Source organism: Photinus pyralis, unplaced genomic scaffold, assembly GCF_008802855.1.
Source record: "Photinus pyralis isolate 1611_PpyrPB1 unplaced genomic scaffold, Ppyr1.3 Ppyr1.4_LG5, whole genome shotgun sequence".
Taxonomy (NCBI): Eukaryota; Metazoa; Arthropoda; class Insecta; order Coleoptera; family Lampyridae; genus Photinus; species Photinus pyralis.
Window position 1 is genome coordinate 172,172 of NW_022170596.1, and position 25,818 is coordinate 197,989.

General features: G+C 37.7%; 8 long non-coding RNA genes across 8 annotated transcripts; 1 reads left to right on the plus strand and 7 right to left on the minus strand.

Annotated features, from left to right (window-relative positions):
* Positions 1-1,747: 1,747 nt before the first annotated feature.
* LOC116171728 lies at positions 1,748-2,265 on the minus strand. Its single transcript, XR_004145506.1, has 2 exons — positions 2,105-2,265; positions 1,748-2,039 (listed from the first exon to the last, which is right to left on the minus strand). It is a non-coding gene; the product is annotated as an uncharacterized LOC116171728 (long non-coding RNA).
* Positions 2,266-5,574: 3,309 nt separating this feature from the next.
* LOC116172845 lies at positions 5,575-6,045 on the minus strand. Its single transcript, XR_004145776.1, has 2 exons — positions 5,924-6,045; positions 5,575-5,860 (listed from the first exon to the last, which is right to left on the minus strand). It is a non-coding gene; the product is annotated as an uncharacterized LOC116172845 (long non-coding RNA).
* Positions 6,046-8,446: 2,401 nt separating this feature from the next.
* On the minus strand, positions 8,447-8,908 carry LOC116172844. Its single transcript, XR_004145775.1, has 2 exons — positions 8,799-8,908; positions 8,447-8,738 (listed from the first exon to the last, which is right to left on the minus strand). It is a non-coding gene; the product is annotated as an uncharacterized LOC116172844 (long non-coding RNA).
* A 2,851-nt stretch (positions 8,909-11,759) lies between these two features.
* LOC116172114 lies at positions 11,760-12,246 on the minus strand. Its single transcript, XR_004145589.1, has 2 exons — positions 12,109-12,246; positions 11,760-12,041 (listed from the first exon to the last, which is right to left on the minus strand). It is a non-coding gene; the product is annotated as an uncharacterized LOC116172114 (long non-coding RNA).
* A 1,975-nt stretch (positions 12,247-14,221) lies between these two features.
* LOC116171396 lies at positions 14,222-14,708 on the minus strand. The gene is made up of 2 exons (XR_004145441.1): positions 14,571-14,708; positions 14,222-14,503 (listed from the first exon to the last, which is right to left on the minus strand). It is a non-coding gene; the product is annotated as an uncharacterized LOC116171396 (long non-coding RNA).
* Positions 14,709-17,534: 2,826 nt separating this feature from the next.
* On the minus strand, positions 17,535-17,995 carry LOC116171397. Its single transcript, XR_004145442.1, has 2 exons — positions 17,867-17,995; positions 17,535-17,800 (listed from the first exon to the last, which is right to left on the minus strand). It is a non-coding gene; the product is annotated as an uncharacterized LOC116171397 (long non-coding RNA).
* Positions 17,996-21,094: 3,099 nt separating this feature from the next.
* LOC116171398 lies at positions 21,095-21,561 on the minus strand. Its single transcript, XR_004145443.1, has 2 exons — positions 21,446-21,561; positions 21,095-21,378 (listed from the first exon to the last, which is right to left on the minus strand). It is a non-coding gene; the product is annotated as an uncharacterized LOC116171398 (long non-coding RNA).
* Positions 21,562-22,800: 1,239 nt separating this feature from the next.
* Positions 22,801-23,317, plus strand: LOC116172105. The gene is made up of 2 exons (XR_004145583.1): positions 22,801-22,932; positions 22,986-23,317. It is a non-coding gene; the product is annotated as an uncharacterized LOC116172105 (long non-coding RNA).
* Positions 23,318-25,818: the final 2,501 nt, after the last annotated feature.

Sequence of the window (25,818 nt, forward strand, 5' to 3'; positions counted from 1 at the left end):
GTGATAACTGCAGTTAAAGAAATAAATAAAAAAACGTAAGTTTTTGTTTTGAGGACCACTTTCCGCAGTCAATCTGTTACCACCAAACAAGCAGTTGATTTAATATCAGAATAAAGTATTTTTCTTATGGAGTGTATTACTTTATTTATTTATTTATTTATTTATTTTGCCTTTATTTTTGAGTGGGCGGGGTTTCAGCCAAGGCTGCTCTACCAACCCAACACACTATACATTTACAAATATCCATGCCCGAACCCGGATTCGAACCAGGGACCCTAGCACCACAGTCCAGCTTCAACTGAACTGCGCCACACGGGCCGGAACTTTTGGGCTCGTAGCTCCCAAACGTTTATATGTCTGTTACTGCTCAACCTTTTTTCTGTATACTTACGCATTAGACTGTTTATAAATATACAAACAAGGTCCCCACTTTAATAAGGTTGACTTTCGCAACTACAGCTATAATTCAGCCCTGCAAAGAAAGTACCACTTGTACATTTACTTTTATCGCGTATAACATTGGGAAAGAACCCAGAAATCAATTGGAAGACAAACGTGGGTATGGTTTTCATTACCGGTTTAGTGAACACAAAAAGCAACAAGTTAAAAAGTAATCGTAAACGATTTACAAAAAGCGCATTTCCACTTGCATTCATTTCCCATTTGTAAGATGCAACTTCTGTTAAAATTGTAAAAATCCGGCCACAAATATGATAGATAGCGTTGCAAATGTGCAATCCATTTTTGACGTGCTACTTCAATTTCAGTTTATAAGAAGAATTTCATTTCAATGCTTTTCTAAATAAGAAAGTTGGAACTGCGCATGGGCAAATCTAAATTTTGAAACAAACGTTAGATTTTCCTTTGTTCCAAGCGCCTATGTATCAAATTTCATTTAAATGCTTCCATAAATAAAAAAGTTTGCACTGCGCATGCGCAAAACCAAATTTTGAAACTGGCGTTAGATTTTCATTTATTCCAAGTGCCTATGTATCAAATTTCATTCAAATACTTTTATAAATAAAAAAGTTTGCAATTCGGTTTATAAATGGTCGAGATGCGAAAAGGGCACTGTGAATTTTGAATCGATTCGACTCAACTTTTGACATTGCGTATTATATGACTAAAGCTATGCCCATATTGAATTTCATGCAATTCAGTTCATAACTAACGGAGATGTCAAGGCGATCGGACATTTCTAACCAAAGTTATCGTTCACACGGACAGATAGAGGGACAGACAGACAAACGAACAGACGGACAGATCAACAGACAGACGACAGACAGCAATACAAAATTATAAACGATCTCTAGGATCGTTAATAAACGGCAAAAGTGTAAAATTATGGAACATGTAAAAAACGGTTTCTGGTTTTTTTACAATAACTTTTTTAGCAATAAACGCAGAAAAAATTCCTTCCTTGGTGCAAGACGGACGGACAAAGTGGGCACCATAGCGCATTTTATTTTTATTTTTGTGGAAATGCGCTAAAAATACAGCTTGTTACAACTTGACGACCCGAGAGTAGGTAGCTCAAAAATAAAAACTGCGCTACATGATCTACACCAAAAATTCTTAAAAAAGGGGAGCATGAAAAACTTTTGGTTCTTAGTATTTTTTATCAAAATCTTACACTTTATCTTGCATTTGAAGCATTTCTGTCAACGTTTTATGAAATAAGTCTTTTTGTTTCTAATCAGTTAAGACGAAATCTTTCAAATTGTGCAGGATTGCTTTCACATAGATATTGTTTGCAAATTGAGAAAATTTTTATTAAAATAAATAATCTTAAATTACAAATAAATAATTGGTACAAAAATGTCGATTTTGCGTTACTCCCAATAAAAAGATGTACAGCGGCAGCCTGAAGGTTCTGGACCACATTGCGTAAGACTTCCAGAAAAAGCGGACTTTCCACGGCAAGCGTTCCATATTCCACAGGATATGGTGCAGCCCAAACTAAATCCTCCCGCTTCCACGGTGCCAAGATGAGCGACGAGGACCATCATCATCACGAAAGCCGAAATTACAACAATATTCTGTCAAGCAAAGATATATATGTTAATAATTATAAAATGTTTACAACAATTAGATATCGTCTTACCTTCATGTTAACTGCTAAATGTTGATAGCTCCTTATAGACGACTGCGAGAGTGATTGATATTTACTGTGCGGGATTCGATGCTTTTATATTAAACAAAGTGACGTAAATTTGATAATTTGATACAGACCCCCAGTTTCTATTTATAAGATAGTAAATAAGTATATCCCCGCTATCTTTCATTGAGTAACGTTTATTATCGAATGACCTGTCAAGTTTTTTAAGTTCATATTGTGCACATGTTCTAAAAGTACACGGGGAATTACTTATTTTACGGGACGGCTGTATAGCCGAGCTTGGGGCAATATCGGTCCTGAGAACACACGATATAATTATAACCATATGTCGGTAGGTTTTTGGAGTGCCATTATCTCTCTATATGAAATTATGAGTTATGACTATTAGAAATAATCAGAAGTTTTTGACCTTGGGGGACGTAGCCGACGAACAAAAGTGTTTTTGGGCTTTCAACTTACTTGTAAAAACGCTTTTTTTTGGCTTTACGTATGTATGTAAAAACCTCTACATCGGTATAGCGTTGGCCACAAGCAAATATTATCTATGAGTAATAACTAATAAGCCTATTGAAAATGGGTCAAATCCAATGATTCCTTGAGGCCATACCTCTCTGACTCTGCTAAACGCTTGACCTATTCGGTTCAAACTTTACGCAGTTGACCTATATCGCACATGTAACAAGCCTATTGAAAATTGGTCAAATCCAATGATCCCGTAAGGTTACACCGTAATAAAAAAAGGTTCCTTAACCCATGTATTTAAATTTTTTAGCTGTTAACTGTACACTTTTAGAGCTCATTGGTTCAATTTCCGCTAAATGGCTCCGTTTATAGGAATTTAAAAATTATGTCCTTGTTTTGTAAAATATATCTGGCATGTGCCTTGTTGAAAAACCTGAATTTTCAATCTGGGCTGGGTCTGACTTTCCTGGCACGATGGTTTCTTTTTCGCATATGTAACTTTTGATCCATAAAGCATCTAACATAATAGTAAACTTTGTTTTACAAAATATTAGCGTGCGTTTAATTTTATAGCGAAAATACATCAATAAATAACCTGGGTTTTGACTTTTTCTTTCGCCTAACTCTCCTTCAAAGACCCACGACCAACCAATTTATGGAAAAGAAGTCTAGTTCCACTTTTGTGCTCTGCCGCTCTTTTAAACCGGCAGTAGGGGCTTATTAAGGATCCTCAGATCCTTTATAGTTTTGTATTGTCGTCCGTCCGTCCGTCCGTCCGTCCGTCCGTCCGTGTGCGCTCTAACTCTTTTTAAAAGTGGCCGATTGTGTTGAAATTTGGTATACGGGAACGTTGGACATTAAGAACGGACGCTATTGATTTTCAGGAAGCTGGTTCAACAGGAACAAAAGTTATACGACTTCGAGTGAATCGGGAACAGGAAAAACTACGAACTCAATATAATAAAAATCAACATATTTCATTCCCTAGGTCATGTATCGAGTTCGGACTTTCGCTAGATTATTCCCTATGACTCTTAGATGTGTAACAATTCAATATAACTCTTCTCTGTGGTCTCGGTCAAAAGTTTTAGAGCAAAATGTACCCAAAATTATTCTTTACACATGAATTTAGAGTTGTAAAAGCTTTCAAACGCATTATCTTGATGCTGAAAGAGTTGATAACGTGTACGTTTGATAACCGCATGTGTGTGATTCAAAAATGTTAAATTATTTTTCTGAGGCCACATGGATTTTGATCAAAATATGTCAAAATCGTTAATTATGCACCAAGATCGTTGGGAAAAGACTAGGCGCATTATCTCAATGCCCAAGACATGAATTTGATGCATTTTTGTTAACTATAAAATGTATTTTGTAAGATTAAAATAAATTGTCGTTAAAAGTGATTGTAATACTGAGGATCCTTCGATATTTCGTTGTATCGGTTTATTATACTTGCAGATGAATAAATTTGCCCCAATTAAATAAAAAAAAAAGTAAGTATAACGTATCAATAAATTACCCTACAGTTTAAAATATTTACTACCAAAAAATTCCCGTAGGGACAATTGGCCGCCGGAACAACCAGGCGCCGGTATATCGTATAAATGAGCATATGGAAACTTGATGCCAACACAATCAGCCATGTGACTTATCAGTAACATCAAACTATTATCTGCCAAACAACGTTATTATGCGTTATTTAGTAAGTATGGCCAAGATAACGTTTTCTACAAATAACCTACACGTTAAGTTTAACGTTAGTGACACATCACAGGAATCAGTCCTGGATTGTGGTCAATTAGTCCATGTAAATCGTGTTCGAAGTTTATTTTAAAACAGATAGGCAGGTTCAACATTTTTTATTTTAACTGAAATCGAGAGATTTTGTTATTAAAAAAGGATTAAAAAAAATTTGGGTGTAAAATATTGGTATTTACGTCCACTGTAAGCACTTTAAAGTCAAGGCCGACGTGAAGCAAGAAAACGTACCTACGCGCAAGACTAGACCCGTGACGTCAGTAGCCAGAAACATTTGCGGCCGTGCTGGTAAAGTATACGAATTCACGTAAACTGGGACCGATTTATTTATTGTCTGCACGATGTTGCAAAGTTGTCAAAAAATGATTCGCGAAATTTACCCCATGTGAATGTGGAAATGGGTTTTTGCAGATGAATATGTCTACTTTAACGCCGATGCTCTGAGGTTCATTTAAAATTGCGTTATTAGGCAAAAACTCCATGTCCACATTCACATGGGGTAAATTTCGCGAATCATTTTTTAGACAATTTTGCAGCATTGTGTACATTTCTTGTTTCGTGCCGATCCTTTATTTTAATGTGGTTACAGCGGAAGTAAATATCATCATCAATATTTTTCACCCAATTTTTTTCTGATCGTTTTTTATAAACAAAATCTCTCGATTTTAGTTAAAATAAAACCAAAAATGTCGAACCTCCCTATTGCATCTGTAGCTTATCTGTAACAGCCACATCAGTTTTGAGCGGATAAATGACAATGTTGAAGGAGCTAATCGACCACCCATTTGAGCGTTACAATTCGCACTCGGAAAATACGCACCTAGTGTGACTGGTCTTGAACATTTTAAAATATTATGCACATTCCCTCGGATGTCACTGCAGAAGTATAGTATGCATCAATCTACGACAATTCCTTGTTATATTTTTCTTTATCTGGCTGTCTCATAAGAACTTTCTGTGCACGTCTCGTCGGGTACATATAGTCGCTTCCAAATCTTCTACGAAATCACGGTCTACGGACTACTATACCTTGTAAAATCTTTTTAGCTCTAACTTTTCTCGTATATGCAATTTCTTTTTTACATTCAGACAAAATCTTTTTGGACAAGTTGTGCAAGATGCCCACAGTTTTGCCACTGAGGCGTGATACCCTTACGAGGGATTTTACTCGAGGAGAGTTATGTCTCCACTTACAACAATGCTTTCGGATTAAGGTTAACACAAGTAAAAACTTAAATCACAACATTTTTATTAAAATAAATATTACTAAACTTAGGAATAAATAACAACTTCAAAAATACTGGTTTTGCATTACTCCCAATAAAAAGAAGTACAGCGGCAGCCTGAAGGTTCTGGACCACACTGCGTAAGACTTCCAGAAAAAGCGGACTTTCCACGGCAAGCGTTCCATATTCCACAGGATATGGTGCAGCCCAAACTAAACCCTCCCGCTTCCACGGTGCCAAGATGAGCGACGAGGACCATCATCATCACGAAAGCCGAAATTACAACAATATTCTGTTAAAACAAAGTTATATGTTAATTATAAAAGGTTTAGAACCATTGGATGTATCGTCTTACCTTCATGTTAGTTGCTAAATGTTGATCGCTCCTTAAACGATGGCGAATAACTGATAGTAACTATTCGGGATTCAATGTATTTATATATCAAGTAAAGTGACGTAAATCTGATAATTTGTTGCAGGCTACCAGTTTCTATTTATAAGATGTAAATAAGTACATCCCCGATATCTTTCAGTGTGTAAGCTATCGGTTGACCTGTCAACTTTTTTAATTTCACTGTGCAAATATTATAAGGGAATACGGGGAATTATTTATTCCTACTCAGTACCTACCTATCGACTCTTGACAAGAAAAGTTACTGAATGGATTTTTTAATTACAGGATGGCTGTAGCAGAGTTTGTGTCATTACCCGTGCCAGGGCCGAATTAAGGTTTGTCAGGGCCCTAGGCACAATGAAATTTTCGAGCCCCTTTTCATAAATTATAATAACTCGTGTTCCAGCACAGTTGTGTACTTTTTCGCATATACGTTACACCGTTCGTAGCTCCTTCTAAATATTAATTCAATTAACCGGGCAAAATTTTTTAATTGCAAATTTGGAGAAATACATAATTGTTAATTGTTTTTCCAATACCTAATTAGAGTTAGTTTCATCATAATCATGTTTTATTGAGGAATAAAGGTTTTTTTCTGTGGATGGTTGATTGTGCATTTGTTTGCCTACATTGCCCTTTTTTTCAGCTTAGTTTGCCCGTTTTGATGCATATAATAAGTGCTTATTTTATAAAAATAAATGCATTTTTATCCGCACTCTAGTCATTATTTAATATAGTATATAAATATAGTGCAAATTTTTAATGTAAAGAAATAAAGCAAAAAGTACCTGTACCTACCCCTACCTATATAGTGTAAAATTGTTGTGTTGTGTACTTTAAAATCTCACACGTTACGTTACGTGTCCTTAATTTTTCCGGGCCCCCATCCTTCCCGGGCCCTAGGCACCTGCCTAGTGTGCCTAATGGGTAATACGGCCCTGACCCGTGCTGAGAACACATTTCGTAGTAAGTAATATACTGGTATATCAAATTTCGTAGATTAGAACCCTTTCGGGGTGGGATTATCTCGGTATAAGAATTTTGAATATTAGAAATAATGCGTATATTTGGACCTCTTGGGCGGAAGCTCTCACCCCCCGCCTTATTTGTAAAAAAAATATGTGCTTGATAATAGAAATTCAAGTCCTTCACTTATGAATTAAGGCTTAGACTTTTTTAAATACAAGTAATAAACCGTCACGTAGGGTTTCAATAGCGGAAAAGTTCTAGTCAATGTAGGTACTAAATGAGGTTTACTATGATGCTTAGGTAGTGTCGTAGTATGTAAAACATTAACATCAATGTTCTCGATGTTTAGATTTGGTTTGAAGATTTCCGAAGAGTGTCATGCTACAGATTTTGGTAACCTAAGTCAGATTTGGACCGCGGATATCTTTGCTTATGAACAACTACATCATAAGCAGATGCTCCATAAACCTATTCAGAAAGTGATGGAGTTTTCCATTCGGTTTGAGAATACAGCGTGTGCTAGAATCTACGGTAGCGAGAGAGACATCGGGTCGCCAGCAGGCGCCATCGAGACGAGTCTATTGAGATTTGTGACCGGCGATAAGGGACGAAAGTGAATGATTTTGCGTTCGTCGCGTCATATAAATCTACGTGTTATAAATTTTAGTACAAGTGAGTGATAAACGATAATGTTCTGTTATAAATTAACTTATTCTCTAAGAGTCCCCAATTTGCGCTCCGTTTCTTGTGTAACTCATTTGCAATCACATTGTTTTGCGCTTACAAAACGCTCATATAGGAGACATATTCATTTTATATGTATTTTTTATATATATATGTAGGTATATTTTGATATATTTATTATTTAAACGTTTTTTTAATTTAACATTAAGTTTCGAAAGATCAAGTGGAGCAGGTTGTCACAAACGAAACGCAGTAAGTTGTCACTAGTAAAATAATCTAAAAGTGCTAAAAATCTGTCTTCTACCCAAAGACTAAGAAAAAAGAAATTTTATCAGATGAGGAAGACTGTCTTATTTGCGGAAAACTCTACAGAGTTTCAGTTGAAAGGTGATTAGGTGTACACCTTGCAAACAATGGGCACATAAAAGCTGTACTGATCTGTTTTATGTATGTCACCATTGTGAGTCAGACAGAAGATGATATGTAGAACTTCTTCGTAACTGTAATTTCTTTTTCTGAAAACAACCCTTTATTGATTTCTTATTTTCTTTATTTTTGTGATACTGTGACAATTTGCCCCAGCTAGGGGCAAGTTCTTACAAGAATTCTACTGAATCGTTGGCATCTAAAATTTCAAAAAATTTTAGGCAGTCTACATACCATCTGAGTATTTAGAGTAATTTTGGTTCAAAAATATTAAAAGGCGTCCGAGTGCAAGATGCTCACAGTTTTACCGCTTTAGCGTAATGCTCGTACCAAGGACTATACCTACTCTAGGAAAGTATGTGTTTACTTTCATGTACAATGTATGCGGATTGAGGCTATCATAAGTGAAAACTTAAATCATAGATTTTTTATTAAAATAAATAGTCTTAAAATACAAATAGATAATGGTTGCAAAAATACTGATTTTGCGTTACTCCCAATAAAAAGAAGTACAGCGACAACCTGAAGGTTCTGGTCCACATTGGGTGAGGCTTCCAGAAAAAGCGGACTTTCCACGGCAAGCGTTCCATATTCCACAGGACATGGTGCAGCCCAAACTAAATCCTCTCGCTTCCACGGTGCCAAGATGAGCGACGAGGACCATCATCATCACGAAAGCCGAAATTACAACAATATTCTGTCAAGCAAAAATATATATTAATTATAACATGTTTAGAACAATTAGATTTCGTCTTACCTTCATGTTAACTGCTAAATGTTGATCGTTCGTTAAAGACGATTGCGAGTGACTGATGTTTAGTGTGCGGGATTCGATGCTTTTATATTAAATAAAGTGACGTAAATTGGAGACGGACCCCCAGTATCTATTTATAAGACAGTAAATAAGTACATCCCCGCTATCTTTCATTGAGAAACGCTTATCGAATGACCTGTCAACTTTTTTAGGTTCATTGTGTAGATGTTCTAAAAGTACACGGGGAATCATTTATTCTTACCCCGTACCGACTATCGAAATAAAAATATTTTAGAGAACGGCTGTATAGCCGAGCTTGGGGCAATATCCGTGGTGAGAAAACGCGCTATAACAATACGTCGGTAGGTACTCCTATATCAAATTTTGTAGGAAACAGGATTTATTGGAGTGTCATTATGAGTTATGACTATTAGAAATAATCAGAATGTTTTGACCTTGGAGGACGTAGCCCACGATCATAGCGTTTTTGGACCCTCAACTTGTAAAAAAATGTTTGTTTGGTAGTAGGGATACGAGTTCTTCATGTATCTATGTACAGTGAGTTTTTTTTAAATGCGAACATAGGAGTTTGCATGCAATGTAATTTCCCTATGTTCGATTTAAAAAAAACACATCAATCTATGAGGTGTGCGCTGTTCACATTCCCAAAACGCACAATTTGTGTGACTATGAACAGCAACTCATAGTCTTTATGATGAAGAGCACTCGGTAAGATTTTTTTAAATAAGCCATGTGAGGCCATAGCAACTTTAGGATAAATTTTTCTTAAACTTACGATAACTTGACTTCACATGGCACGCGCTGACATCACAATTCATTGTAAACCACCTTCAATTATTTGTAGGTCATGTGCACCTGGTATTCTACTAATTTGATTTATTCAATACATAAATTAAGAAAATAAGAAAATAAGTAACGAAAACAATTACAATAGATGTTCGAAGTGTCCTCCTTGACATTCTAAGCAATAACCTAACCGATTTCGTAATTAAATTGGACGGCTGTCAATTGTATCTACTACTCATTTGAACTACTCAATAGATTGATGTGTTTTTTTTTAAATCGAACATAGGGAAATTACATTGCATACAAACTTCTATGTTCGCATTTTAAAAAAATTCACTGTATGTAAACACCTCAAAGGTCGCGAAAATCGGTTTTTAGCAAATATTATCTATAAAAATGATCCGTCTACAACACTGAAGTACCAGCGACTGGATGCAAATAGATAATTATTATTTTTGGAGATGAATAAATTTGCCCCAATTAAATAAAACAAGTATAAATTGTGCACAACTCTTGTGCAGATAAAGCGCATTTTTTAACCGAAATAGCTTTTTGTTTTGACATCACCAATGGATATATTTCTTGCAGACGTCTCAATCGCCTTTTGTGAGTACCCTCTTCCGACAATCCGTTCTTGAGGTATAAGGGAATATACCCGATCACGATAAGAGGCCGAGGAGGAGGGCTATGGTTGGTAGAAATTAATTCCTTTCGTTGAGACCTTTCATTAGGGTACCATGAAGGATAAAACTAGTTCTACTCCCCCCCCCCCCTCCACCCCGTACTTTGATAAGAGGACAGAAAGAAGGGCAGTAGTTGGTAGAAAACAGTTCCTTTCGTTGAGACCTTTAATTAGAATACAATGAGAGATAAAATTAATTTTTAACCCCCCCTCCCCCTCCAGGCTCCGTCGCTCACTGATCGCGTAAAAGAGTCGCACGATAAAGTTATAGTTTGTACAAGCCAATTTATTTCGATGAGATCTTTCATTAGAATACCATGAAGGGTAGAACACATGTTTACCCCCCATTTTCTAAAGTTTAACTAATTGGTACCACTAAAGGCATGCGTATGCAAAATCTGAGACCAATTGGTTGTCGTATGTAAAAATTATGCACGTTTTACTTTCAAAAACAGCATCTTAGGAAATAATTTGTGGGAGGGGGGGGGCCCTTTAGACAGCGAGATTTGATGCCCGTCTGGCACACCTTCAAGGTACAGGCTACCTACTGCAAAAAATTCCAGGACTCTAGGGCCATGCCCCTAGAAGTATTTCGCAACGGCAGAAGTGGGTCCGGACGGACGGACAAAACGCAAACAATAGCACATTTTTTTAATTCTTAAAAAAAGCGCTAAAAACAAATAGGTATATAAGTTTTTCAAATGCGTAGCAGTAACCAATCAATAAATAACCTTACGGTTTATAATATTTACTACAAAAAAATGTCCGCTGGGTGAAGGGACAACTGGGCGCTGCCGAGTAATCGTATAAAAATTTGATACCTATTCGTGATTTTATAATTGAAAATAAACTTGTGTCTTAGACCGCTTTCACAGTACATACCTACCTGTCCTCTGCATCATATTCAGCTTTCTTTTAGTATAAAAACAGTCGCAAGTAGCCGCCCCTTAGAAAACTTATGTCATCTTCTTCGTATGGGTTAGATAGAGACGAAAATATAATGGATTAATTTTTGTGCACCTCACAGGCGGCCAGTGCTACAGTTGGCGGCTACCTGCGATGATTGACTTGAATGTTTTTATACTAGAAGAGCTAATAGGTTAACACTTTGCCGCTTTTACAATAGTGTGGGCAAAGACTTTTTTAAATTGAAGTGCTCTACTGTAATTTCTGATCATCCTATTGCTCATTGAATAACCTCCCTACTTAACCCTTTTCTTTGTGCGAAAGAGGAGGTAGGATGTCTAATCTACGACAATTTCTTGTCATATTTTCCTTTATCTGTGCACATCTCCGATCTCGTCGGTTACAGCTCGTATATGCAATATTTTTTTTACATTCAGACAAAATCTTTTTGGGCAAGTTGTGTATGATGCCCCCAGCTTTACCACTGAGGCGTGATACTCTTATCAAAGATTAATGTCCCAGATTTGACCAATAATGCTATGCGAGTTAAGGGTAACACGAGGAAAAACTTAAATCACACAATTTTTATTAAAATAATTATTAACTAAGAAATAAATAACAGCTTCTAAAATACTGATTTTGCATTACTCCCAATAAAAAGAAGTACAGCGACAGCCCGAAGGTTCTGGTCCACATTGCGTGAGACTTCCAGAAAGAGCAGATTTTCCGCGGCAAGCGTTCCATATTCCACAGGATATGGTGCAGCCCAAACTAAATCCTCCCGCTTCCACGGTGCCAAGATGGGCGACAAGGACCATCATCATCACAAAAGCCGAAATTACAACAATATTCTGTGAAAACAAAATTATATGTTAATTATAAATGGTTTAAAACCATTAGGTGTATATATCGTCTTACCTTCATGTTAGTTGCTAAATGTTGGTCGCTCCTTAAACGATTGCGAATAACTGATAGTTACTGTACGGGATTCAGTGCTTTTATATACCAATCAAAGTGACGTAAATGTTTGCTACAGGCCACCAGTTTCTATATTTTATAAGATGTAAATAAGTACATCCCCGCTATCTTTCATTGTGTAACGTTATCGGTTGACCTATCAACTTTTTAGCGCATTTTTGCAAAAAATTTTTTTTGTAAAAAGTAGCTTTTAATCTCACTTTGGCTGGCTGGCTGGCTGGCTGGCTGGCAGCAAATGTGGGCGCGTAGAAGAACTCTTGTAGAAAGGCAACGGGTGTACGTGTATCTACAGGGCCGTGAAATTTGTCAACCTTAGGGACATGGCTACATGATGTGGGGTTGGCGACATCTGGGCGTCATCCTCGAGCGTAGTATACTAACGTGAAGGTTTTTCAGTTTTTTCCTATCTTCTACTACAGTTTTGGTCCGATTCTTTTGAAATTGGTGTCGTCGGAAAGATGTTGTAAACGCGCACAACTCCTGCGTGGCGGAATTTTGTTTTTTGTCATAGGGGCGAAATTAACGACCTTTTGCGAGGCGGCGCGCGCGTCTTCGAGAAGTAGTCAGGCGCCTTTTACCTTCCGTTGCGAACTCACGCGGTTTAACGTTTCGTGAATCTCGAATCGCTGTCTCTCTTTCTCGTGTCGCCAATAGAAGTGAATTGCGAGTGAACGGGACGTCGGAAGTGGGTACCGTAAAAGAGAATGTGGTAGCCCGCGACACGATCTCACTGATGGTGGAGTCAAATCTTCAAACGCGAATTGCGAGTGAACGGGACGTCGGAAGGGGGTACCGTCAACGGGAATGTGGTAGCCCCCGACACGATCTTCCTGATGGTGGAGTCAAATCTTCAAACGCGAATTGCGGGTGAACGGGACGTCGGAAGTGGGTACCGTAAAAGGGAATGTGGTAGCCCGCGACACGATCTCACTGATGGTGGAGTCAAATCTTCAATCGCGAATTGCGGGTGAACGGGACGTCGGAAGGGGGTACCGTCAAAGGAAATGTGGTAGCCCCCGACACGATCTTCCTGATGGTGGAGTCAAATCTTCAAACGCGAATTGCGGGTGAACGGGACGTCGGAAGGGGGAACCGTCAAAGGAAATGTGGTAGCCCCCGACACGATCTTCCTGATGGTGGAGTCAAATCTTCAAACGCGCGGGTGACGGGACGTTGCGGGTGGCCGTCGTCGAAGTGGGTACCGTAAAAGGGAATGTGGTAGCCCGCGACACGATCTCACTGATGGTGGAGTCAAATCTTCAATCGCGAATTGCGGGTGAACGGGACGTCGGAAGGGGGTACCGTCAAAGGAAATGTGGTAGCCCCCCGACACGATCTTCCTGATGGTGGAGTCAAATCTTCAAACGCGAATTGCGGGTGAACGGGACGTCGGAAGTGGGTACCGTAAAAGGGAATGTGGTAGCCCTCGACACGATCTTCCTGATGGTGGAGTCAAATCTTCAAACGCGAATTGCGGGTGAACGGGACGTCGGAAGGAGGTACCGTCAAAGGGAATGTGGTAGCCGCCGACACGATCTTCCTGATNCTTCGTATGGGTTAGATAGAGACGAAAATATAATGGATTAATTTTTGTGCACCTCACAGGCGGCCAGTGCTACAGTTGGCGGCTACCTGCGATGATTGACTTGAATGTTTTTATACTAGAAGAGCTAATAGGTTAACACTTTGCCGCTTTTACAATAGTGTGGGCAAAGACTTTTTTAAATTGAAGTGCTCTACTGTAATTTCTGATCATCCTATTGCTCATTGAATAACCTCCCTACTTAACCCTTTTCTTTGTGCGAAAGAGGAGGTAGGATGTCTAATCTACGACAATTTCTTGTCATATTTTCCTTTATCTGTGCACATCTCCGATCTCGTCGGTTACAGCTCGTATATGCAATATTTTTTTTACATTCAGACAAAATCTTTTTGGGCAAGTTGTGTATGATGCCCCCAGCTTTACCACTGAGGCGTGATACTCTTATCAAAGATTAATGTCCCAGATTTGACCAATAATGCTATGCGAGTTAAGGGTAACACGAGGAAAAACTTAAATCACACAATTTTTATTAAAATAATTATTAACTAAGAAATAAATAACAGCTTCTAAAATACTGATTTTGCATTACTCCCAATAAAAAGAAGTACAGCGACAGCCCGAAGGTTCTGGTCCACATTGCGTGAGACTTCCAGAAAGAGCAGATTTTCCGCGGCAAGCGTTCCATATTCCACAGGATATGGTGCAGCCCAAACTAAATCCTCCCGCTTCCACGGTGCCAAGATGGGCGACAAGGACCATCATCATCACAAAAGCCGAAATTACAACAATATTCTGTGAAAACAAAATTATATGTTAATTATAAATGGTTTAAAACCATTAGGTGTATATATCGTCTTACCTTCATGTTAGTTGCTAAATGTTGGTCGCTCCTTAAACGATTGCGAATAACTGATAGTTACTGTACGGGATTCAGTGCTTTTATATACCAATCAAAGTGACGTAAATGTTTGCTACAGGCCACCAGTTTCTATATTTTATAAGATGTAAATAAGTACATCCCCGCTATCTTTCATTGTGTAACGTTATCGGTTGACCTATCAACTTTTTTTAATTTCACTGTGCAAATATTATAAGGGAACACGGGGAATTATTTCTTCCTACTGAGTAGGTATCTACTATTGACACGAAAAGTGGCTGAATGGATTTTTTAATTACCTTCGGGATGACTGTAGCTGTAGCCGAAGTTACGTCATTGCCCGTGCTGAGAAACATTTCGTAGTAATGTCGGTACCTATATCAAATTTAGAAGAAATTGAAACTTTTTCGGGTTCGATGACCTTGGTATAAAAAATTTGAATATTAGAAATTATGCGTATATTTGGACGAAGCTCTTTACCCCCAGCTTATTTGTAAACAAGTATAAATTGTGCACAATTCTTATTTTTTTTAACCGAAATAGCTTTTGTTTTGACATCACCAATGGATATATTTCTTCCAGACGTCTCAATCGCCCTTTGTGAGTACCCTCGGCCTCTTCCGACAATCCGTTCTTGAGGTATAAGGAAATATACCCGATCACGATAAGAGGTCGAGGAGGAGGGCTATGGTTGGTAGAAATTAATTCCTTTCGTTGAAACCTTTCATTAGAGTACCATAATAAATAAAATTTTAACTTGGAACCACTAAAGGCATGCGTATGCAAAATCTGAGACCAAATGGTTGTCGTATGTAAAAGTTATGCACGTTTTACTTTCAAAAACAGCATCTGAAGAAATAATTCGTGGGGAGGAGCCCACTTCCCCTAGAAGTACTTTGAAACGGCAGAAGTGGATCCGGACGGACGGACAAAACGCAAACAATAGGACATGTTTTTTAATTCTTAAAAAATGCGCTAAACATTTTTTTTGTTAGATAATACAGATTCAAGTCCTTCACTTATGAAGCTTGAGACCTTTTTAAATACTACAGGGCGTTTTTTTAAAGATGGGCCATAGAATGTACACCCCTAGCATAACGCAATGTAAAGGTGTTGAGTTATTTAAAATGGGCCATAGGGAAATTTATATTGCGCCAATTGTTCTCAGATCTTGGTTATATCACTGACAGTTCGCAATCTCATCTGATCCTTCAAACTGCATCAACGAAGCAGCAACATGTATTCCGCCGCTCGAAAATGTGTTCATGTAGTACAATTTGTACAAGAGTGAGCACAGTAGTAGCAGAGTGGTATGCGATCTATTCAGTGCCGAGTATCGGGCATTGTTTCGTTACCGGTGGAAAACAATTCAAGCACCGATTGTAATTTTATACGTTTATATCTGATTTGAATAAATTTGTTGATTTGGAAACAATGTCTACAGTACTGTGGCAGATGATTCGCGAGGAAGCTATGACTGAAACAATTGATGCAATGTAAATTTATTCCCCAATGTCCCATTTTAAATAACTCAAAGCCTTTACATTGTCGTATGGCCCATCTTTAAAAAAACACCCTGTATGAAAACAGTAACATAGCATAAACAAGATAAACATACTGACACCTTCATATCATGTAGGGTTTCAATTGAGGAAAACTTCCAGTCAGTGTAGGTACTAAAAAATGACCTGTAGGTACTACGATGCATAGGTAGTGTGGTATATAAAACGTTTACATTGATGTTATCGATGTTTAGATTTGTGGCCAACATACTATTTCCTTAAATAAATAAGCAATTAGGTTTGAATATTTCTAAAGAGTATCATACTATAATTTTTGGTCACCTAAATCTGAGTTGCACTGCGGATATTTTTACTTATGAACAACTACATCCTACATCATAAACAGATGCTCCAGAAACCTATTCAGAAAGTGGTGGAGTTTTCCAAATCCATTCGATTTGAGAATACAGGGCGTGCTATATAATGTACTGTAACGAATATAATAGAAATCCAGAGGGACATCGGGTCGCCAGCAGGCGCCATCGAGGCGCGTCTATTGAGATTAGTGACCGGCGATAAGGAACGAAAGCGGATGATTTTGCGTTCATTGCGTTATATAAATCTACATGTTATAAATCACAGTGAGTGATAAAACGATAATTTTCTGTTATAAATCAAATTATTCTCTAAGAGTCCGCAATTTGCGCTGCGTTTCTTGTGTAATTACTTTGTTTTGCGCTTACAAAACGCTAATATAGAGACATATTCATTATTCATTTTTGTTTTTAACAAATATAAAAGTACTTTTTTTTAGAAAACGGTTGATCCTACATAAACAGCTTAAATACTTTTCTGTGTAGAACATATTTAGCTGCATTTTGTGTTTCTCACAACGGTTACTGGTATAAATAGGAAAACGTGTTTGGGATGGTGGCCATTTTGTTTTTTTCCCATAGCACTCAAAGGTACCATTGCCAAGAGTGCCACCATTGAAATTATGTTTCTCCAATGGCAAACTAACAGAATGAGACTACTTCTACATTTCCATCTTCAAGGAGCACATGGAGCCTGTTTTTGTACATTTTAGGATGAGGATGGCGAAAAAAGAAAGCCTCGGATAATAGCCGCTACCTGAGGAACGTTAAGCCACGTTCTGAATACAGGGACCATATACATCACTCCCACTCATCTATAATACGCAAAGAGGTAGAGGACTTTCAGATATAAAACTATTGTACCAAACATAGGTATAATGATATTGCGTCATCTATCTAATACTACACTTTCGTTTTTTTTTTTGTATTCGGTAGCTTATGGCACCGACACTGAGGCTATACTAATTTATGTTAGGTAACTGATGTATCAAACATTTTTTTTCATGAATATAAGCATCATGGAACGTTCAAGTGACCGTAGTCTGATATAGGGTATAGATAAGACAGTCTTAAGTAGAAACGTTTATTAATAAATAAGGCTCTAATTCTAATAAAGTAGATCAATTGGTTATTCCCAATAAAAAGATGTACAGCGACAGCCTGAAGGTTCTGGTCCACATTGTGTGAGACTTCCCGATAGCGCAGACTTTCCACGACATGCATTCCAAATTCCACAAGATATGGTGCAGCCCAAACTGAATCCTCCCGCTTCTACGTTGCCAAGATGGGCGACGAGTAACATCATCACAACGAAAGTAGAAATCATAACAATACTCTGTCAAGCAAATTAGAAATTCAATCAAATTCTTCACAGAAGACTTAGAGCAATCGAGTGTCTTACCTTCATGTTGAACAAGTAGATATCGTGACTGCCAATGGTTAGGTACCTACTGATAGTAAGTGTTTTGGATCCGTTGCTCTTATACTCCAAAAAAGGGTGAGATAAATTGGGTGATTAAACTATAAATTTAAAAAGTACCAATTTCTATTTATAGGTTGTAAAAAAAGTACATCCCCGTTATCTCACTGCCAGCTGTAATTATCGAAATAAATTTCATAATTGTCAGCTGTGTGATACTGGTATTCCTATAATCAGGGGTTTTTAGGTTTACTTATTTGCATATTGCACGCGCACATTATGCTTTTTTTGGCCATTTGTACTGTCTCCATAATGAGAAAGGTCCGCTCCCAGCGTTACCCAAGCCACCACTCGCTTGAGAAAAGCGTTTGTAATCTTGGCCACGTTTGACCAAGATTACCCCAACGTGGATTCTGGACGAGTGCTTGTTATGCACCTCCTTTCAGGAGGGAGTTTCGGCGAAACTCATGCGGCGAGATTGTCCTGCGACGGCCTATTTTACATGCGGCAGTCTGACATCGAATCCCATTTAGCCTGGTGTTTCGGCTGCCCATTTTGAGTTATTCGATTAGTTACAATGGATACTGCAAGTAGGATAACCAATTCTGGCTCACAAAAAGAGTTTTGGGTCATGACGGCTAGTTCAGCTATGACCCGAGTTCAAGGGAGTTGCTGGATGATACTTACTTTAGTAAAGTAGGTCTGCTATCACTGGGTATTGTTATTGTTTTGTTCTCAACACTTTCACTGAGAACCTTACTACTAGCACTTAGCATTATTCCTATCAATTTCGTTTGAAATACGATTGAGAATTTGCCTAGTAGTTGGACAACTTGGAAGGCCAGTTCTTTTGAGCAGATGATCTTTGTGTGCTTTCTGCTACTTTCATCTGTGAAAATAGACAGACACATCAGCTTGGTATGTATCGTTCACACCGACATGAATACAGTAGTTCCTCTCTATAACGAATTGAGGAAGGACAGAGTCTGCTCTGCCTTCCAGTGTGGACTGCCACTCTTGACTGTCGCAAACTCTGAACTGGAATTCGAGAGTGACCTCGTGGAAGGTGGATTTTATCGCGCTCCTGCTTTATAGCCCACTTGATTGCAGATACCATCTTCAAAATGTCTCGATTTTCGTCGCCTACTCCGATATGCACCACGAATGTCTTATTTACTTATGAACAACTACGCCATAATTATATGCACCAGAAGCCTATTCAGAAGGTGCTGGGGTTGCCCAGGTCATTCGGATAGAGAATACACGTAAATAAATTTGGAGGGCGAGAGCAACATTTTTTCTAACACAACAAGGGCGCCAAATACTTAATTTGGAAATTACGTCTTTAAGTTTCTCCAATTTGTGTTGCGTTTCTGCTTCTTTCAGCAAGCATAACACAGAAAATGAAAATAACGTCTTCATTGAAACTTTTGGGTAAGGTTTTTGGCAGAATTTTTGCCCCCTTAAATGAGGACACGGAGAAAATTTGAACTAAACGAAGCCTTAAAACTAACGCTTCGGGGTTTAGTTCTTGAACATTTTACTACAATTCCTGGCGTGGTAAACACACCAGAGACGCCTACATACAAATACAAATTTTCAAGAAGTAATTTTAAATTCGTTATTTTCAATAACCTCCAGACATCAAATTTCCATCCCTTGTCGAGGTGATACCTCCTTAGCAGTCTATTTTACACTTTTGAACCAATGTTGCCCCAAAATCACCAATGTTTAGTGATGTTATTAACCTGCGGACGGATATGTTTTATAGTAGTCAGCCTGCCATATTTGGGTACGAACATATGGTTTTGTAAACTACATGGGGATGTCGTTCCTTTACGTTGGAAAAATGCCGAAGACGAGAACGAGCCACCTTGTAGTGCAGAAATACATTTTGCTAACGTAATTTCGGTCTGAATATCTGAAATAGCATTCATGACATGTTGTATGTAAGATGATTAAAGTTTTTCATAAGATCTGTTGAATTGTTTTTCAAATACACAGAATTGGAAAAATTTGTTGAATTGTCATTTTAGTGTTAGTTTTTTATTGTAAATTAAGTTTGTATGATAAATTTAAAACGGGCTACTAAGGGAACATTTAATCGAAATTTTTACGTCAGTTTAAAGCTTTATTTGGTTGTGATGATAAAAAATTGTTTATGGTATACAGTGTACGTTTGGGTTTCAATAAACGAATATTACAGTTGGCGACGAGGAACCGTGTTAGCAAAACAAAAAGGCCTTAGGGTACCCAAAACAGTGCGTGTGGTTTTTCGACCAACAATGTCACGTGCGAGATAAACGATGCGGATGTTTCATCAGTTTTGGCTACGTAGAGAAATTTCGAGAGTCGTCGGGTTAATCACCTCATTTTAGGATGGGGTAGGCAAACACATAATATAATTTGGTAGGTTTGTCTGTCTAACATCCAGAATTTTGTGAAGAGATTTCAAGAAATGTTGACACTAGATCTTCACAATGGAAGCCTAAATGTTTCTTTTCGGAACTACTAGTCCAAAGGTTCCAAAGTTTGCGTTTATTTTTTGTTGCTAAGAAATTTGGAAAGTAGGCAACTGCCAAAGAAAAAATTAAACTAAATCTCCGTTACTTACTCCATGTCTTTTGTATATTTATGCATTAGACCCTTTCTATTTATACCGTGTGTCCAAGGTTGAACACACCATAGGCCAACAGAATTATGTATCTTTTCGCGAATGATCGACGATGCCTTTGATGTGTACTTGAGGTTAGCGTTCAACGTACTATTGCTCTAGCTAGCCTGATGCTAGAAAGTAGTACCATAATATAACACATATACTATGGTAGTACGTTTGAACGCTAAAAGGCCTGCGCGAAAAAATGTTTTGCCGTTTCCCTATGGTGCGTTGTACCTGAGACACACTGTATAAACTAGGTTATGATAAGTAACCACAATTTATGGTCCCGCTTTAATAAAAATCAACGTTCCCATCATTAATAAATTATGCTGTAGGTAATTGAGCGCTTTTATATTTGTAGATTAATCTGTTCTGGATGTTAATTATTAAATAACTTTTCACAAAATTCTTTTCTTTTTTACATTCAGACAAAACCTTTTTTGACAATTTGTGCAAGATGTCCACAGTTCTGCCGCGGAGGCTGATTTTCTTAACAAGTACTCCAGTATGTCTTTACTTTTGTTTATAATACCTGAGGATTGAGTAAAAACTTAGATTACAAAATTTTTATTAAAATAAATAGTCTTAAATTACAAATAAATAACTGCTGCAAAAATGCTGGTGTTTATTACTCCCAATAAAAAGAAGTACAGCGACAGCCCGAAGGTTCTGGTCCACACTGCGTAAGACTTCCAGAAAAAGCGGACTTTCCACGGCAAGCGTTCCATATTCCACAGGATATGGTGCAGCCCAAACTAAACCCTCCCGCTTCCACGGTGCCAAGATGGGCGACAAGGACCATCATCATCACGAAAGTCGAAATAAGAACAATATTCTGTCAAATCAAAATTATATGGTAATTATAAAAAGTTTAGAACAATAATTGGGTGTTATCGTCTTACCTTCATGTTAATTGCTAAATGCTGATCGCTCCTTAAACGATTGTGAATAACTGATATTTAGTGTTCAGGATTTGATGCTTTTATATTAAACAAAGTGACGTAAATTGGATAATTTGCTACATACCACCAGTTTCTATTTATAAGATGTAAATAAGTACATCCCCGTTATCTTTCGTTCAGTAACGCTTATCGAATGACCTGTCAACTTTATTATTTTCACATATATACCTACACTATGCACATGTTCTAAAAGTGCACGGGGAATTATTTATTCTTACTCAGTATCGACTATTGACCCTAAAAGTGCCGAATGGATTTTTTAGTTACAGGACAGTTGTATAGTCAAGTTTAGGTTAATATCCGAATCAAGAACACACCTTATAGTAATATCTCTGTTCTCTGTATATTATATCAAGTTTGGTAGAGACCAGAACTTTTTTGGGAGTGCCATTAGCTGACCTACACAAAGAGTTTAAATCGCCGGTTTGGAACGGGTCGAGGGTCCCAAAAATGGATGGTTTTTTTTGCAAATATTAGTACCAGTACCAGTAACTATACGCAAATATATGGTGATGAATAAATTTGCCCCAATTAAATACAAAAACAACAAATAGGTACCTATATGGTCAAGTTAGTCAAACGCGTAGTATTAACCTATAAATAAATAAAAAAATTTTCTACTCTCATCTTCCATGAAGTAAGGACCCCATAAACCATTACCTGACATGCACATCAAATCCTTACACGATCACTATGCCCTACGACAAAATCAGGTCGTTCAAATCCAAGATAACGATTTGGAAATCCGCTCACAGGATGTTACATTCGTCCGAAAACCACCACATTTGAAAGGAATAGAGAGGCTGAAGTTGCACTACACGACTTTTGCTTGATTTTCTGTATTATTCAAGCGTTTTCCAATCTGTATTTTATTGGAAAAACCACCAATCCTCGACGTTTCACTGAAATCATTGTTCGAGATGTTCTGGGTTCTGCGAAGACTTCTTTTTAGGGATTCTAACACCTGTTGTAATAACCTTCCTTGGTTTGAGTTAGTTGTAACGCTGACTGGACGACCAGTACTGCAGCCTTTTGCGTTGAGGACAGAGGAACGCTTCCTGTGCGTCGAAACTTCGCAACGGCTCTTACCTGCATTTCTTTATTGCCTAGTCGGTGGCGCCTTATGAAACTTAAACCCTTTTTCCTAGCAATGTTGGTATACCTATAGTACTGATGCAGTTTTATTATTTTCAAGATTTGCATATCCTGGTGCAAATTTATAGAAAATAAGGATATACTTACAGCAAGATAAATTTAAACTACGAATCTGTACTGTAACCACTTATAATCTGACCACATCCATGTCGTGCTACCTAAGAGGATGTGCAATTTTGAATAAAACCATACAGTGGAAATTATTCTACTTCAGTTCGCTCACTGCAATTGTTTAAAGAAGAACGTCCATTTCTACAGCATCGAATATGAAGGTAGGCATACGAAATTGCAGTACACCCTCTAATAACGTTTTTGTTTTTCGTAGAGTATTATGATCACGGTTGTATTGTTGGCGGTGGTTATCTTAGCAATCAACCTTAATTCTGTTGAGGGTGGATTCAGCTTGGGTTGCACGCTGTCCTGTACGATATGGAATGGGTGTCGGGTGCGCGCTGCCATTAATGGTAATCTTAGCGGTTGTGGATCAGAACCTTCGGGTTGCCGCTGTACCCAATTTGCATGGGAGAAGTAACTTGAGTTAAGCTTTTATTGTGCCTGACGAAGACGAAGTTTTATTTTCTTTTGCTTTTGCTATGTCAAAATGCTGCAGTTTTATAGCAGTGTGTTAATAAAGTAGACAATAAAAGTGCAACATTATATGTTTTTTCAAAAATTCCCTTTCGTGCCCAATTTTGGTCATTTTATGGTCAATATCTACCAACGCCGAGAAAAGTACACCACTTTGCATAAGTGGAGGATTACATTTCAGTTACTTGCGCTAGCACGAACCACAAGTACCTACACACTAAAATGTATTTCCATTTATATTCAATGCCTTTGTTGCATGTACTCAATCTTTAAATATCTGGCGAGAAAGAATCCTATTGTAAAAGGTATTTTATGAAACACGTCAAGGTAAAAGTTACTGCCGGGCTATTATAAAATCGTTAATGGAAATGGAGTACCTACCTTGTTTGGCAAAATAGAGCAAATTTACATTGGAAGAAGAGAAGGAATTTGTAGCATTCAATTACTAACCTCGTCACCTCGAAAAAGAATAATCATACAGAGGGATCTAAATTACACTACTGTATTCATAAGAAGGTAGTAGATGGCGCTGTGTTTGAAGATAAACACACACAGGAAAAATATGAAACGGCACCAAATTATTGTAAAGTAGAAATATCCAGCACTGCATACAGAAATAAATCTTTGACATTAGAGTTAATGACACTTCAAGAGTTTAGATGGAAACAGAAACTACCAGCTTGCAAAATTCGCCACTCGTTTTATGTTTCAGTGTAATACTGACTCGTATTTTAACCAATCACACTGAAAGTCAAAGCTTCCCTATGCTTTCTACCGCTACCTTCTTAAAATGAATACAGTATATTGTTATTAACAAATCCACATCTTCCCTTTAATATTTACTAAAAAATCAAAAAAGCAAACAAAACCTTTGGAAGCACGGAAGATTGTACAACAATGGTTCCTGGTATTACTTTTCACATATTCTCTACAATTCGCTATCGAGTGGGTGTCATCTTCGTTACTGAAACTTCACATTTGACATTTTTTTAGGACAACCCGAGAACCCGAGAAGTAAGAGCTCTGTTTTTGTAGTTTAACCTTGCGCAATACAACTGCAGACCATCTATAGCTATACGCATTATGTTTCTAAGTAAGTATATACTTTAGTTGTACAATAACACAACTTTTCCGAAATTTGCTGAATGTGGGTTGAACGTACGAGGGGTGTCTTTTAAGTAAAGACGTTTGAAAATAAAAAGAAAGAACATTTTCATAAAACAAATTTATTTTCTTTTATTTTTCAACATACTTGCCAATTTTATTTAAACACTTCTTATACCTTGCAACTCGATTTTAAACAAAAAAACACACAGAAATTGGCCGTTTGCTCCGTTAACTAAGAGGTCCCGGCCAGACCGAGGGCCAAGCCCTGTGAAAGCTACGCAGAGCGATTAAAAACAAAAGCACCACATGGTGTAATGTAGACCGGAGAGCTTCAAATGGAGTCTTTTCACTGGGAAGTTTTGGACTACTCCCCCCTTCGGCGAAAACTTTGCACCTTTTTCGGTATCGTACACATCATCTCTATTTTTGCCATTATTTTGGGCGGGGTTTCAGCCAAGGCTGCTCTACCAACCCAACCCACTATACATTGACAAAAATCCATGCCCGAACCCGGATTCGAACCACAGGGACCTTTAGTACCGCGCCACACGGGCCGCCTTTGCTTAAATGCAATTTTTATTTGTGGTATCGTTTCTGACATATAGTCCAAGGTGTATAATATTTGTTAAGTCCGGAATCATATCACCTATTTTGAATTCAAATTTAATTTATGAATCCCGCATATCCTATCCCAATCCTGCACGAGGAGAGGGAGTGCCGGAAAGAGGGCAGTGCAGCGCGCGCGCTAGAGCAACAAAGTTGGTGCCAATAAATACTGGTTCTTTTGGGGAATTGGGGTAAGTGCAGGTCCTTTTACTACGCAAACAATATTTTTTTACAAAAAAAATTAGTTACCGGGCGAAACCGGGTTTTTCAGGCAGGTGAAATGAATAGAAATTGGGAAAAAATAATTAAAACAGCTGAATTTTTCCGCGGGTGAAATCACGGGGGTTGAAAGGGGTGGAAAGTGGTGTTTTGCAAATTGTGGCAAAACTATTAATTTTAGACGAAAATGTTCAATGTATAAGTTATAGAAATTAAAAAAATGAGCAACTTTTCTGTCTGCACTATTTTCACATAACCTCCAATTTTCCTAGAAAAACCAGAAAAACTGTTTTTCCTGTTTTTTATTCTTATTTTTGCGAAAAAAAGTTGTAGGGGTTTGAAATTTGAAGGAAACATAGCTTGTTTTATGATAAAAAAGAAGATAATTTTTTGGGCCCTTAAAGTCGAACCCCTGGTCCAACCGTTTCCAAGATCTCACGATTTCTGAAAAAAACCACCTCTTTTTCAAGGGGATGAAAAATTAATTTTTTTTCATCGTACAGAAGTGCGCGGGGTAGCAAAATTTTCGGGAAGACTTATATTTTAATAAAAAAATATTATTCCTATAGCAAAAATTCGAGAAAATCGCCAAAAACTGGTAAAACACTTTTAAGATATACACGGTTTTTGACATGATA